The sequence below is a fragment of the Mchenga conophoros genome, linkage group LG4 (genome assembly GCF_057382185.1).
Source record: "Mchenga conophoros isolate Kocher_MC1m ecotype Shallow Benthic linkage group LG4, M_conophoros_male_GT1.1, whole genome shotgun sequence".
NCBI classification, from domain to species: domain Eukaryota; kingdom Metazoa; phylum Chordata; class Actinopteri; order Cichliformes; family Cichlidae; genus Mchenga; species Mchenga conophoros.
Genome location: NC_140529.1, coordinates 9,593,530 through 9,610,280, shown reverse-complemented (window position 1 = coordinate 9,610,280; position 16,751 = coordinate 9,593,530).

Below are 16,751 nucleotides of genomic sequence, written 5' to 3'. Positions count from 1 at the left end.
AGTAGCTGAGCAGATTTCATCTCAAGTAAGCAATTAACTGTTTATTCATTTGTTCTGCCACTTAAAGGACATTTAAGGATGTCTTTTGATTGTCCAGTTGAATTAATTCTACTGGCTTTCATGGTCATTTGCGATTATGGACATATTTTTCATGCACATCAACCATTTAGTAAATTCTATTTAGTAATATCTGTCAGCTATAAAATGTAATATAAATATAAAAAATATCTAAATATCTCCTGCCCTTTATATTTTAATGATGTAAGACCAGACGTCTGTTATCGTGTTACATTAGCATTCCTCACATATCAGTAAGATGCTGTACAGTACAATCCTACTGACAGCAGAGGGATAACGACGGCTATTCAACATCGTTACACGACACATTCGAGCTGCAGGATGCAGACAAAGTGACTAAATCATCTTTTTTATGGTTTATTGTCTTCAAACCAGCAGACAAAGCCGATGGCAGAAGATGTCGGAGAAGAACTTCAGGCCATGTACTGAAAAGGTATTTTTTTCTTGTTATCAAAAGACATTTGGAGTGACGGCTTCTACAACTGGTTGTGCTGAAGTAAAGCTTACAGTCTAAGAAGCCACAGTATTGATATTCAGCACAAAGAGAAAAGCTCACTTGTTTGAATTTATTTACAATCATAGTTTTATAAATTCTGACCGTAAACACCTTTTACAGCTTTTATATTGTTTGACACTAGATATCAGGTTTAATTTAAAGGTTTCTGTGTCCCAGTGAGCCATTTACACTGACCAGTGTCAGTTTAACTGTAACACATTCATTATTTAGTTCCAACATTGCTAAGAGAAATAACTGAATGTAAAAAATGGCAGCACTCAGGCCAGGTTTAATTGATAGAGATATATGCATGCATTATGAAATTTATGTATCCCAGATAATTGTTATTCATCTAGTCATGGCAGACCAAACCCTTCCTCCCAAGTTAACTGCAACCCAAAAGAATTAGTGGGGCTATTTACAAACTCACAAGCAGTGTGGGGTAAAAAGAGCCACCAAAAAGCTGTCAGCCTGCACAGCTACAGATGTGCTAAAAGCTATAAGAGTTAAAAGCTCTGCTTATGGAGAAACTTTCTAAGCCTAACAGGGGACAGGTACTCCTGCCCAAATAACATGATATAACCCCACATAGAGCCCAGCCATAAAGTGAACCAAGTCATTTAGTTAAAGACAGCATGGGACCAAATGCATGTAACCAGCCTGCACCAACCTGACATTTCTTCCTCCTGAATTAAATGAATGAATGGATGAAAGTTAAATGACTACAAACCTAAAGCCACTAGTTCCCACACTGGAGCTCCCTGACACTGTGTGTTAATTGTACTGAGCTTGTGTCAACAGTTGTAACAGGCTAAGCCACCTGAGACACTGCATTGAATGATTGTTTCTGTTTTAATGATTTCAGCTGGCTGGTTTCAGCTCAGATGTTCTGCTTTTTCCTTTCAGTAGATCAAAGCAGCTCGTCCTCTTTCTGCTTCCATTTTGGTGGCAAGAAGAAGAAGAATGCTTCAGCGAAGTGGCGTTCATGGTCTCAGTGAACAGTCATGGTCACACACTGCATGTTGTTTTAAAAGCAACATGTCTGTTCACCACAACAATCGAGATGTGTAACATTAGTGCAGCTACGGTTTGTTCTTGAACATCAGTTCTGTTTTCTACTTTGACCACTTAGACCAAAAAAGTGTTGTTTTCAGATTCTTTCTTTTAAATCTGCAAAGCACCTGCTCATTTTTAATTAAAATTAGTTTCACATAAATGTTAGTGTTTCCTTTATGATCTTTTAATGCTTACACTACACTGTACACGTCTACATTAGAGACATTTCTGTTACCTATTTATGAGACTGGGCTGCTTGACTACGATTTGGAAGTAGATGCAAAATCACACGGATCGTGCTATTGTTTGTTTTTTAATACAATGGACTGAACACAGGACGTGTCTGACTAAGCAAAGATTAGTCTGATCCCATTTCTACCTGTCTCTACTGTTTCAACATTTCACTGAAGTTTGCTCAACTGTAACTGTCAGGATATATATTTATTCCAGCTCTCGTAGGGCAAAGGAATGACTCAGACTTGTCAAATGTTCTTTGATTTGATACACAATGTGAAGTTCATAATTTTCTTACAAATAAAACTATAATGACAAACATGAACAGCTGTGCTTATTTCTGAGACATGATTTTTTTTTTGAATGTGTTCATATTTAAACAGTGTGCATCTGTATGCTGGAACTGTAATGGTGAACCTGAGGTGATGGTCAACAGAAGGCAAATATATATAGATATAAAACAACATTGAAGTAATGTCTTTACCCTGTGCAGCGTGTGTGGACGCTGTGCACGCAATCACCTTATTCACTGTAGTAAACGTGCACCGCTAGCTCACGTGACTGACTGTCTCCATGGTTATATCGTATATTATTAGCTATGTAAACAGCTTCCAAAGATGCCGCCATAGCTCTCTGCAGCTGTAACACTTTCACGCTTTGCAAATCATTTCACGTTTTTGATAGTTATGAAGACAGAATATGTTTTTAAAGACATGCTAGGTTGTTGCTATGGTGGTTGCTGTGGATTAAGGTGGACCGCGCGTCCGATTCCTGTTACTAGCTGTCCGCCGTAGGAAGGCTGCGTTCCATTTACAAGTAGCGCCAGTCTGCCGTAACTCAAACTCCCGTTCATGACACGCAGACACACACATAAAGCACTTTGCCTCACCATGAGAATGCAACTTTACTAAAACCTTTAAAGTATCTGATATAGGATAGAAAAACGAAGCAACCAGAGATTTAATGATGAAGACTCTGGGTTCTGTAGTTCACGTTACAGTCCTGAATGACTCTTTGCATATAATTTATTGAAGAGGAGTTTAGAATGCACTTTACATTTAGACTTTTGCTGTTTAATTTTTTAAATAGTTACTGTGTTATGTCATGAATAAGGTTCACCTGCTGGGGGGTTTGATGGATCAGCTGGACAATACAATTCAATTCAATTTTATTTATATAGTGCCAAATCACAACAAAAGTCGCCTCAAGGCGCTTCATAGATACAGAGAAATCCCAACAATCATATGACCCCCTATGAGCAAGCACTTTGGCGAGAGTGAGGAGAAAAAACTCCCTTTTAACAGGAAGAAACCTCCGGCAGAACCAGGCTCAGGGAGGGGCGGCCATCTGCTGCGACCTGTTGGGTTGAGAGAAGGAAGACAGGATAAAAGACATGCTGTGGAAGAGAGACAGAGGTTAATAACAGATATGATCCAATGCAGAGAGGTTTGTTAATACATAGTGAGTGAGAAAGGTGACTGGAAAGGAAAAACTCAATGCATCATGGGAATCCCCCGGCAGCCTACGTCTATTGTAGCATAGCTAAGGGAGGATTCAGGGTCACCTGGTCCAGCCCTAACTATATGCTTTAGCAAAAAAGGAAAGTTTTAAGCCTAATCTTAAAAGTAGAGATAGTGTCTGTCTCCCGAATCCAAACTGGAAGCTGGTTCCACAGAAGAGGGGCCTGAAAACTGAAGGCTCTCCCTCCCATTCTACTTTTAATTACTCTAGGAACAACAAGTAGGCCTGCAGAGCGAGAGCGAAGTGCTCTAATAGGGTGATATGGTACTACATGGTCATTAAGATAAGATGGGGCCTGATTATTTAAGACCTTGTATGTGAGGAGCAGGATTTTGAATTCAATTCTGGATTTAACAGGAAGCCAATGAAGGGAAGCCAAAACAGGAGAAATATGCTCTCTCTTTCTAGTCCCTGTCAGTACTCTTGCTGCAGCATTTTGGATTAGCTGAAGGCTTTTCAGTGAGTTTTTTGGACATCCTGATAATAATGAATTACAGTAGTCCAGCCTGGAAGTAATAAATTCATGAATTCGTTTTTCAGCGTCACTCTGAGACAGGATATTTCTAATTTTAGAGATGTTGCGCAAATGGAAGAGCGCAGTCTTACATATTTGTTTAATATGTGCGTTGAAGGAAATATCCTGGTCAAAAATGACTCCAAGGTTCCTCACAGCGTTACTGGAGGCCAAGGTAATGCCATCCAGAGTAAGAATCTGGTTAGATACCATATTTCTAAGCTTTTCAGGGCCGAGTACAATAACCTCAGTTTTATCTGAATTAAGAAGCAGAAAGTTAGCGGCCATCTAGGTCTTTATGTCTTTAAGACATTCCTGCAGTTGAACTAATTGGTGTGTGTTATCTGGCTTCATGGACAGATAGACCGGGTGTCATCTGCATAGCAGTGAAAATGTATGCTATGTCTTCTAATGATGCTGCCTAAGGGAAGCATGTATAATGTAAACAGAATTGGTCCTAGCACTGAACCCTGTGGAACTCCATAATTAACCTCAGTGTGTGAAGAGGACTCTCTATTTACATGCACAAATTGGAGTCTATTAGATAGATATGATACAAACCACTGCAGTGCAGTACCTGTAATACCTACAGCATGTTCTAATCCCTCTAATAGGATATTATGGTCAACAGTATCGAATGCTGCACTAAGGTCTAGCAGGACAAGCACAGAGATGAGTCCACTGTCAGAGGCCATAAGAAGATCATTTGTAACCTTCGCTAAAGCTGTTTCTGTGCTGTGATGAGCTCTGAAACCTGACTGAAACTCTTCAGATAAACCATTCCTCTGCAGATGATCTGTTAGCTGTTTGACAACTACTCTTTCAAGGATTTTTGATATGAAAGGAAGGTTGGAGATTGGCCTAAGACTGCTGGGTCTAGAGATGGATTTTTGAGTAAAGGTTTAACTACAGCCAGCTTGAAGGCCTGTGGTACATAGCCGATTATTAGAGATAGGTTGATCATATTTAAGATCGAAGAATTAATTAATGGCAGGACTTCTTTGAGCAGTTTTGTAGGAATGGGGGTCTAAAAGACACGTTGATGGTTTGGAGGAAGTAATTATTGAAGTTAACTCAGAAAGATCAATTGGAGAAAAAGAGTCTAACTTAACATCAATGGTACTAAGAGTAGCTGTAGATAATATTACATCTGTGGGATGATTATTGGTAATTTTTTCTCTAATGATAAAAATTTTATTTGTGAAGAAGTTCATGAAGTCATTACTAGTTAACGTTAAAGGGATGGTTGGCTCAAAAGAGCTCTGACTTTTTGTCAGCCTGGCTACAGTGCTGAAGAGAAACATGGGGTTGTTCTTATTTTCTTCAATCAGTGATGAATAGTAAGATGTTCTGGCTTTGCGGAGGGCTTTCTTATAAAGCAGCAAAGTATTTCTCCAGGCTAAATGATGATCCTCTAAATTTGTGACATGCCATTTCCTCTCCAGCTTACGAGTCATCTGCTTTAGGGTACGTGTTTGAGAATTATACCACGGAGTCAGGTACTTCTGATTAGAGACCTTAGTTTTCACTGGAGCTACAGTATCCAGAGTCGTACGTAGTGAGGAGGTGTAATTATAAACAAGATAATCGACCTCTGTTGGGGTAGCGTTCAGATAGCTGCTCTGCTCTGTGTTGGTACAGGGCATTGAAGATGATAACAGTGGGTGGATTATATTCTTAAACTTAGTTACAGCGCTTTCAGAAAGACATCTACTTTGATAAAGTCTACTCTCCACCGCTGTGTAATCAATTATTGTAAATATAAATGTTATCAGGAAATGATCAGACAGGAGAGGGTTTTCAGGAAACACTGTTAAATGTTCAGTTTCTATGCCATATGTTAAAACAAGATCTAGAGTGTGATTAAAGTGGTGGGTGGGTTCTTTTACATTTTGAGACAAACCAATTGAGTCTAATAACAGATTAAATGCCATGTCTCTACATGGATGTTAAAATCACCCACAATAATTATTTTATCTGAGCTCAGAACTAAATTAGATATAAAGTCTGAGAAATCAGACAGAAACTCTGTGTAAGGCCCAGGTGGACGATAGATGATAACAAGTAAGACTGGTTTCTGAGTTTCACAGCTGGGGTGGACAATGTTAAGCATCAGGCTTTCAAATGAATTAAAAGTCTGTCTTGGTCTTTCATTTCATCTTTAACCACACCTTTGTTGTATTGGGTCCATGGTTTTGGTCAATGTCACGCTGGAAGACTAATCCATGATTCATCTTCAGTGTTCTTACTGAGGCAAGGAGAATCTCCAAGATTTTACAGTACGTGGCCCCATACGTGGCCCCATACATGCTGGCACAGAAAACAGATGTGAAAATAAACTGAACATGACAAAACGGAAAACACTGGGTCAACGACTCAGGAACCCTGACAGTACCCCCCCCCCCCCCCCCCTTCAAAGGCCGGCACCCGATGGCCAAAAGAAAAAAAACAGAACAGGGCGGGCGGAGGGGGCCCAGGACGGAGGGACGGAGTCCACATAGAGACAGTTCAGGTGGGCGGCCCCGTGGCCGGTGGCCGAGACGGGACAGTTCCGGTGGGTAGCCGCGAGGAAGACGGCGGCGGCCACTGAGCAGGTCCAGTGGGCGGCCGTGAGGAAGAGGGCGGCGGCCGAGACAAGACGGGTCCGGTGGGCGACCACGCAGGCGATGACGTCCAGAACGTGGCTTGGGCGACGGCGTGGCGGCCGCAGGACCAGGCGAAGCAGAAGCTGAAGCTGGACCAGGCGAAGCTGAAGCTGAAGCTGAGGCTGGACCAGGCGACGGCACGGGAGCCGGGGGTGACGGAGCCACAGCTGTAGAGCCAGCAGGCGCGGAAGCCCCTGGCTGAAGACAGGCAGGGCCAGTAGGCGCGGAAGCCTCAGGCTGGAGACAGGCAGGGCCAGCGGGTGCGGAAACCCCTGGCTGCTGGAGCGGCCGGGCCAGTGGGTGCGGAAACCCCTGGCTGAGGAGCGGCCGGGCCAGCGGGTGCGGAAACCCCTGGCTGAGGCGCAGGAGAGCTCACAGCTGGCTCTGGGCGCTGTGGCTGCAGGTCCGGGAACTGAACAGGATGGTGGATGGGAGACGGGAGGCGACTGGACTACAGACTGGCCAGGAGCAGACTGGACTGACTGGACAGACTGGAGGACAGGAGCAGACTGGACTGACTGGACAGACTGGAGGACAGGAGGAGACTGAACTACAGGGGACTGGAGGACAGGAGGAGTCTGAACTACAGGGGACTGGAAGACAGGAGGAGACTGAACTACAGGGGACTGGAAGGCATGAGACTGGACTACAGGGGACTGGAAGGCAGGAGACTGGACTACAGGGGACTGGAAGGCATGAGACTGGACTACAGGGGACTGGAAGGCAGGAGACTGGACTACAGGGGACTGGAAGGCAGGAGACTGGACTACAGGGGACTGGAGTGAAGGCTGAACAGCAGGTGAGGGAACTGACTGGAGTGAAAGCTGAACAGTAGGTGAGGGAACTGACTGGAGTGGAGATGCTAAGGGAGGAACAGAGGTAGGCGAGGCTGACGATGGAGCTGGGCTAGTAAAGCTGGTGCCTGAGCAGGGGACACTTCAGCTAGCCTAACCAGGGATAAAGCTAGTGTGTTAAAGGCTGGATCAGGTGGTGGATGAAGTGGTGGACGGATAAGCTCTTCCAAGCCTCTAGGGGGGTCAGGCTGGGTTCTGGCTGCCCTCAGCCTGGGCGCTGGGACAGGCACGGGAGGTGGCTGGACACCAGTCACCCCCACCTGAGAAACAGAAGCAGGTGTGGCGGTAGACTGGGTCGCAGCTGCCCTCCTCCTGGGAGCTGGCACTGGTGTGGGTGTAGCCTGACGGACGGGAGTGGAGATAACGAGTGGGTGTGTGATACTAGCAGGTTTTTCTGGGATTATTCTGTTCCTCTTGCCACCACTATTTACAGTCTTTGACTGAACAGTTTTTGGGGGAGCAGAGCAGAAAAATTCGTCCCAGTCTACATCGTCCTCTTGGAGGGAAACTCCCCACGAATCAGAGATGAGTCCGTTATTTGTTTTGAGTGAGGAATCAGTCGAGGAGTGCGAAAAACAGTCACTGGAACTCACCACCGGGAGTTGTTGAAAATGCTTCATATTGTGGCGGCGTGTGCACCGCTTTCTCCGGGAAGAGGAAGCGGCCGGGGTAAACAGCAGAACCCCTGGCGCGGTAGCCTCCGTTGAGCCGAGGTGGGAGGCGTAGCCGCTGTGCCGTGGCGATAGTGGAGGTCCGGCGAATGAGGCGGCGGGTGTGTGAGCGAGGAGCGGAGCGGCGAGAGAGGGAGCGGCCGAAGCACGGCATGAAACGTCCACTCTCCGCGGCAAATGCTCCGGTGCAGGTGAGGCAGCAGGTGGGGGAACGCGGAGTCTCCGAGGCCCGCCCAGAGCCAGGCGAGTCCCCTTGAAGACGTGCTCTCTCTCCGCGAAGAACCACTGTTTTCCCCTGAGCTCCTCTGCCCAACGGGAAAGCGCTGCCTCCTGCCGCTCGTAGAGGTCCGAGTCTGCTGGGTTCCAATCGTGTCTTCGTGGCACGGGTCATGTCATTCTGTCAGGCATTGTGTGGAGGCGAGGAAGAAGGAACCCAAACGCAGGACTCGCAGGTACAGAAATGACGGGGATTTATTGGAGCGGGTGAATGAACAAAGCAGGAACGAAGAACTGGCTGACTGAAAGACTGGATGAATGGCTGGCTGAAAGACTGGATGGATGGCTGGCTGACTAACTGAACGTACATACGGGGAGACGACAGGAACATCACATGTACATCAATGACACGACAATGATCGGATGGAACTGAGGACTTAAATACACGCTGGGTGATGAATGATTAGAAACCGGTGAGTACGCAGCTGAACTTATTCTGACTAATGATACATGGGAATAACTGGAACACAATACGCAGGCAGTATGCTGGCACAGAAAACAGATGTGAAAATAAACTGAACATGACAAAACGGAAAACACTGGGTCAACGACCCAGGAACCCTGACACATGGGCAGTGTAGTCCATGCTGCAGGGAGAATGGACTGCCATACCCGTTATGTGTCTTTGAGCACGAGGAGGGAGAAAAAGGAAGTAGAAAAGTACAAGCTGTCATCGAGCAGAAACGGGAGCTGGAAACATGTGAATATAATAATAACCACTGCAGCCAAGAAGAGTGACGTCGCTCGGATGTCGCCCGGATCAACAAGGTCCGCGTCAGGTGTTGAGGAACCAGGGCACCCTGACGAAAAGTGGGCTACTGGAACAAGAAGGCATCGGTGGGCAAGAGACGAAAACAGGGCGTTGTTGGAATGCTACTACGCAAGTAACCCCGGCGGAAGGGTCTACATGAATAGGATGACGGACCTATGGATTCTTCGATACCCAACATCCACAATGATGGCGAAACAACTAGTAGCTCAGTGTTCCAACATTCGAAAGAAGGGACTGCTCTCACAGCTAGAGATTGACGAGGTACAACACAAATGCTACGGCAAGGAGGAGTCAGGACGCCAGGTCAGGGGGGAGATATCATCACCCCCACCCGAGATTGGGTACATAGCCCCAAGTGCGATAGGAGAAGGATCGTTGAGTGCGAGAGAAACTGACCTGAATCATGGCCAAGCTTGAAACCTGGATCCCCCGTAGCCGGTTACCAAGATTACGTGAAGTACTCTCAGAAGGTCTGCTAGATGATGTTAATGTAGCACTACGGGCAATACCTACAACCACGATTACCGACACTAACAAGCTGATCTACAATACGGCAGCAGTGATCAGTGAGATGCTCGGCTACAAGTTGAACAGCAACAAGGGGCAGTACCCTCCATGGAGAAGGAGGCTAGAGGGCAAGATCAGAGTAGCACGGAGGGAGGTTAGCCAACTAACGGAGTTGCAGAAAGGTGCGACAAATAAGGTGCCTAAGAAATACAGCAAGCTGTCCATACCTGAGGCCTTGGAAACTGCCAAGAAAAGACTCACAGCCTTGGCCAGCCGCTTGAGGAGGTACACCAGAGAGATAGAAGGCAGGAGAATAAACCAGCTGTTCTCCACAGAACCAGCAAAGGTGTACTCTCAGTGGCAAGGGAACAATAAGAGAACAGCACCACCAAGGCTGGAGACGGAGCAATACTGGAAGAGCATATGGGAGAAGGACGCAACCCATAACGGCAATGCTCAGTGGCTAGTGGATCTGAGGGCAGACCACAGCGACCTCCCTGAACAGGGTCCAGTAACCATCACAGTGGCAGATATCCAAGAAAGGGTCTCCACACCAGGTCCCGACATGGTTCACGCCTACTGGCTGAAGAAGCTGACTGCACTCCACGAGCGTCTGGCAGCACAAATGAACCAGCTGCTAGTTAACGAGAGACACCCGGAATGGCTAACCGAAGGCCGGACGGTCCTGGTCCCCAAGGAGCCCAAGAAGGGACCGGTCCCCTCCAACTATCGACCAATAACCTGCCTCAGTACTACATGGAAGCTCCTGTCAGGCATCATATCGGCTAAGATGAACAGGCACATGGGTCAATACATGAGCGGGACACAGAAAGGAATTGGCAAGAATACCAGAGGCGCAAAACACCAGCTACTGGTAGACAGAACAGTCAGCCGAGACTGCAAGACCAGACTGACAAACCTGTGCACTGCCTGGATTAATTATAAGAAGGCCTATGACTCAATGCCCCACAGCTGGATACTGGAATGCCTAGAATTGTACAAGATCAATGGGACCCTAAGAGCCTTCATCAGGAACTCAATGGGGATGTGGTGTACAACACTAGAGGCCAACTCCAAGCCCATAGCACAAGTCACCATCAAGTGCGGGATCTACCAAGGAGATGCTCTGTCCCCACCGCTGTTCTGCATAGGCCTGAACCCCCTCAGTGAGATCATTAACAAGACTGGCTACGGATACCGACTACGGAACGGAGCAGTTGTCAGCCACCTCCTGTACATGGATGACATCAAGCCAAGAGTGAACGAGACATCGATTCACTGATCCACACTACCAGGCTATACAGCAATGACATCGGAATGTCGTTCGGGCTGGAGAAGTGTAGTCGGATGATAACAAAGAAAGGGAACATAGCCAGAACAGAGGGGATCAAACTACCAGAAGGAAACATTGCAGACATAGAGGACAGTTACAAGTACCTGGGGATCCCGCAGGCGAATGGGAACCATGAAGAGGCCGCTAGAAAAGCTGCAACCACCAAGTACCTGCAGAGGGTCAGGCAAGTCCTGAGGAGTCAGCTGAACGGTAAGAACAAGATCCGGGCTATCAACACCTATGCCCTGCCCGTGATCAGGTACTTTGCTGGGGTAATAGGCTGGCCAAAGGAGGAGATAGAAGCCACTGACATCAAGACAAGAAAGCTCCTTACAATGCATGGAGGGTTTCACCCCAAGTCCAGCACCCTGAGGAAGGAAGGGGGCCGGGGACTGGTGAGTGTCAGCGCCACAGTCCAGGATGAGACAAGGAACATCCACGAATACATCACAAAGATGGCCCCAACTGATAGCTTGCTCAGTGAATCCCTCAGGCAACAGAAACCCAAGAAAGTGGACGAAGGCGAGGAACCATCATGGAAGGACAGGCCCCTGCACGGTATGTACCACCGGCAGATAAAGGAGGTGGCTGATATCCAGAAATCCTACCAGTGGCTGGACAAAGCTGGACTGAAAGACAGCACGGAAGCACTAATCATGGCAGCACAGGAACAAGCACTAAGCACAAGATCCATTGAGGCTGGGGTCTATCACACCAGGCAAGACCCCAGGTGCAGGCTGTGTAAAGATGCTCCAGAGACAATCCAGCACATAACAGCAGGGTGCAAGATGCTAGCAGGCAAGGCATACATGGAACGCCATAACCAAGTGGCCGGCATAGTATACAGGAACATCTGTGCCGAGTATAACCCAGAAGTCCCAAGGTCAAAATGGGAGATGCCCCCAAGAGTGATGGAGAATGACTGAGCTAAGATCCTGTGGGACTTCCAGATACAGACGGACAAAATGGTGGTGGCTAACCAACCGGACATAGTGGTGGTAGACAAACAGAAGAAGACGGCCGTAGTGATTGATGTAGCGGTTCCGAATGACAGCAATATCAGGAAGAAGGAACACGAGAAGCTCGAGAAATACCATGGGCTCAGAGAAGAGCTCGAGAAGATGTGGAGGGTGAAGGTGACGGTGGTCCCAGTGGTAATCGGAGCACTAGGTGCGGTGACTCCCAAACTAGGTGAGTGGCTCCTCAATCTGTCTGTTTTTTTTGTCACTTCCTGTTTCATTTTTTTTTGTCTTTGTTTCATGTGCATTTTGCTTAGTTTTGCTTTCCTCGTGTCCTCAAATTTAATTCTTACAAGCTGTTTCCCCACCTGCTTCCTATGCTTTCATTATCCTGTGTGCCTATATATGGTCTGTATGTCACGGGGCCGAGTGGCCTGTACTGAACAGGACTCAGGTGCAGAAACCCAGAGCAGAGACAGCAGATGATGTAACAATTTATTAGGCTTAAGTGCAAAAAAAAGAAAACGTAGCAAAGACAAAAAAAACAATAAGACGTGGAGTTTGACGAGGCGTGGCCTGGGGAACGTGGCTAGGGCGAGGGGATGAGGCCTGAGATGCGGAGTGGAGCTGAGCAGGGAACAGTCACACTGAAGAGAGAAGATAGAGGAGTTAGGGAGGTAGTGGAGGCAGCTCTGAAGTGGCCAGTTGTAAGAGTAGCAATTCTTACTTGCAGTAGGGGACATGGAGTGTTGAGAGGGGGTGATGAGAATCCAGGGGAGGCTGAGTGGCGTGGAAAGGCTGGCCTGAGATCCGGGGCTTCAGATGGAGTTTGATGGCAGGAGGGCAGGCAGGTGAGGCACAGAGAGATTTTCAAAATGATTGCTTGGTATCCTGAGTCCGGAGGTGGAGCATGAGCCAAGGTGAATACAGCAACTGCAGCACAAGAGAGACTTGTTAACAAGATAGATCACAGCAAGAACTTGAAGTATAAGGCCTGTTACCAACATGTGTTGATGACAAACTGGCAGTGAATGAACATCAACGTGTGGTTTAAATCCCTCTGGCTTGATTGCCTGCAATAGGCTCCAGGTGTGCAGGAGCTGGAGTTGGCCCTGCCCAGGGGCGGATCCCAGGTCAGTTCAGGAGCCTTATGGAAATTCCAGCCACCCACCGCAGACCATGACACTGTATCTCACTGAGTTCTTTTTCTTGTCTTCTTTCATCTCTCAGTGCAGTGTATTCCCTGTCAGCAATGTTCCCTCTAATTTTTCATGTGTCTGAGCAAACGCACAAACTCCCTTGGACCACTGTGAGCAACAGTAAACGTGTTCACTGTGGTCACGCCAGCATCGAATCCATCCAAGTTACATGGTTTATTAAAATAATCAAATTACAGCATTTACATTTATGTTAGACTACTTTTAATTAACTGCTTTAGCCCACTTACAATGAAAATTTACAAACATCTTGTTCATGACCTGTGTAGTAACAGTAACAGTATTGGAAGTAAAAATAACTTGTACTCCAATTTTGAAAACACAACTTTCTTTCTTTTTTTTTTTTTATAAAGCGGACTTGTATTATGAGTATGAGTCTGTGGTCTGGGAGAGAGTTCTGTAACTCTCTGTCTGCAAAATACAGTATATAGAGACCAATGTTGGGCAATTAATTATATAGTTACTTCTTTAAAAGGTTTTACAAACAACAAAGTTTTTTGCAGCTGTTTACCTAAAAATGTAGCCAAGGCGTTTTTTAAACAAACATTTCAAAATATTTACAGAACAATCAGCTGTTCTGCATCAAATTTGATGCCACACAAATTATTTGTGCCACTCCAAAAACTAATTTCTGTCCACTATGAGATAAAGGAGAACAAAAGCCTGATACCTGCAGGCCTGACAACAGGAGATGTATCACTCCTGTAACACCTGTAGCGCCTCATTGTTCTGACACACACAATTAAACTATTGAATACACTACACACTAACTACACAAGATTTGTGCTAAACATCGCAAATCTCTCACATCTCAAAACCGCCATCACTCCTAAAACTTCCTCCCCGTTTCTTAACAACTAAATGCCATGTTTTGATTGGTCAACATGGTGCATTTTTCGACCAAAGGGAAAGGGTGGGGGGGATGTTTTGGTTTCATCTTTGCTCACATGCGGAGTGCTTTCCAGCGATTTCCTTATAAAACGCCGTTTTTACCGTTTCTTCCTGCAGTAAATATAAACAACAATAGTAATCAGGAAGAAAACCAAACATTGCATATATTTTTATCATAACTCTGGTTTTACGTGGCCTATCAACACAATTTAAAAACTGGTATAAAGTCCACACTTTTTCCATCAATTGTCCCGTCTGTCCTGCTCACATCTCCAATGGTTGTACACGTTGTCATTAACATGGCTTCATTCCACATCTGCCACGCCGCTTTCCTAGCTAAAACACATAAGGACGTTGTCATAGCCTGTCAATGACGTTGATTAGCTGCGCATATACGTGAATGTGAATCGCGTCATTGGCTGGACTATGGGATAAGGTGGCATCGTTCTAATCCCATACTGGAGCAGCCAGTCACTTACTGACTAACACTGCAAAACAGAATTGTTAAAATTTTAATTTTAATTTCAACTCAGGTAAAAAAAAAACTTTGTGCGCAACGTGGATTTTTTTCTGCGCAGAGACCGTAAAGTAACCTACTCTGCGCAATTGCGCACGCGGGCAGCTTAGAGGGAACATTTCCTGTCAGTGTGTTTTGTCTGTATTGTTCTTCCCGAATCTAATATTAAATTAACTGAAAACCTTTTAGTACTTTGGTAAAAATCTTCCCAGGCAGGCTAAGAAGTGTGATTCCCTCTATGCCCACTCTCGGATCCCCTTTCTTCACGACTGGAACCACCAAAATGCTTCTCACTTCCCTCTATTCATCTCTGTTGCAGTCATAATCATCTCTGTCTGACTTTTTGTATTTTTACTTTTTATTATAATGCCCCAGTCTGCCAATCCAGAGGCACTGCCCCTGGTTGCCATGTGATGTTGCAGAGACATGTCACGCAAGACAGCCCTGACATCCATAGCCTAAGGAACTCCAGGAGCCCTACCACCAAGGAGATGTTTAACTACCTTAGTGACCTCGCCCCCAGTGAAGAGCTAGTTGCCCCCCTCATCCCTGGACTCTGCTTTCTCTGCCGAAACCATGTCAGTTGGCATTAAGGCGGTCCTAGAAGGGCCTAAAGGACACACAGGCAGCATTTATGGACAAGAGTCCATTTATTGGCCTCCACAGCAACAAAACAACAATATTAACAATAATATTGATATATCCTGCTCATCCCTGCTTCCTCTGGTCTCAATGGGCTACTAAACATAGGGGACATCATCAGGAGATTAGTCCCAGCTGCTCTGGCAGGCTCCCTGGCACTAACCCCAGGACCATGTTTCCTCTGCAGCAGAGCCACAGACCACATCTCTACCACATCTTCAAAGTATTCCTTTCACCACCTAACTTTATCCTCAGTTGCATGTTTCAGCCACCACTCGAGCTGTGTGCTGATTGGCCTGCAGGTACCCATTACCTGCTTCCAAAGTCAGACGGGCTAGGTTTAGGCTAGGACTCATTTAGCTTGATGGCTTTCTTCACTTCACCGGTTTTGGGTCAGAGGAGGAAGACAGGACAAAAGACAGTGTGCAAGAGAGACAGCGGACAATAATAACTACAGGGAGTAGGGATGGGTATCGTTTAGGTTTTATCCGATACCGGTGCCAAATCGGTACTTTTGAAACGGTGCCGGTGCTTAAACGGTGCTCGAACCGGTGCTTAAAGAATGGAGAACACAATCTTTGTCCAAAAACCTCTCATGTTCAGCTGTTTTTTTTTTGTAAAAAGATAACAATGTGTGCCTTTTCTGCAGCTATGTGGCATATATGGCATCACTCTTGGCTGGAAGCAGTGCTTAAACAATGGAAAAAACACAAACTTTGTCCAAAAACCTCTCATGTTTAACTGTTTCCCACTTTTTCTTTGGTCATTTTAGCCTTTTTGGCCAGGGTGAAGGGAGTATCTGCCATCAAACAAGAAGACAGCCGCATGTAGCTATGATGATGTTTGCTAGTTCACCTTACATGCATTAATGTAATAACGTGGTTAGCCTACTCAACGTAAATTACACACGAACAACATGAAGCTACTCATGCAGAGAAGAACGGCTGCTGCTGCATCATCATCCGTCATCATTTCTGCTACACTGGCAGGGCTAGGGGCCAGGACTCTATTCTTCGGGTTTTTGGGGGATGTTGCTCCGGGTCCGATAACTGGCAACCCACCCAACGTGCACAGTGTGAGGTCTCGCAGCAAGCTATCAAATACGGCGCATTTCTCGGCTTTTAAAAAAAACGCTATGCGTCGCCAGCTGTTTAATCGGATTCTTGGTGTTACCTCCTTTGACAGTATCACAGTATCAGCTTAAAGCACTTGTTGCAGGCTGCTGAGTTTGCATATTTTGCTGTGAAGTACAGCCAGACTTTTGACTGCTTCGCCTTGGACATTTTTAATCTGTAGCTCTGCTCTAACAGAACGTACGTACCTGGCCCCGCCTACTATCCTCGGAAACGTAAAATGATTGGCTAGAAGTGTATCACAGCTCAGGAAAAAAAAGCACCGAAATAAAGCACCGAAATGTGCGCTGCTTTTCGGTCTGGTTCCCGGACACCGGTACCCATCCCTAACAGGGAGTGCAGAATTATTAGACAAGTTGTATTTTTGAGGAATACTTTCATTATTGAACAACAACCATGTTCTCAATGAACCCAAAAAACTCATTAATATCAAAG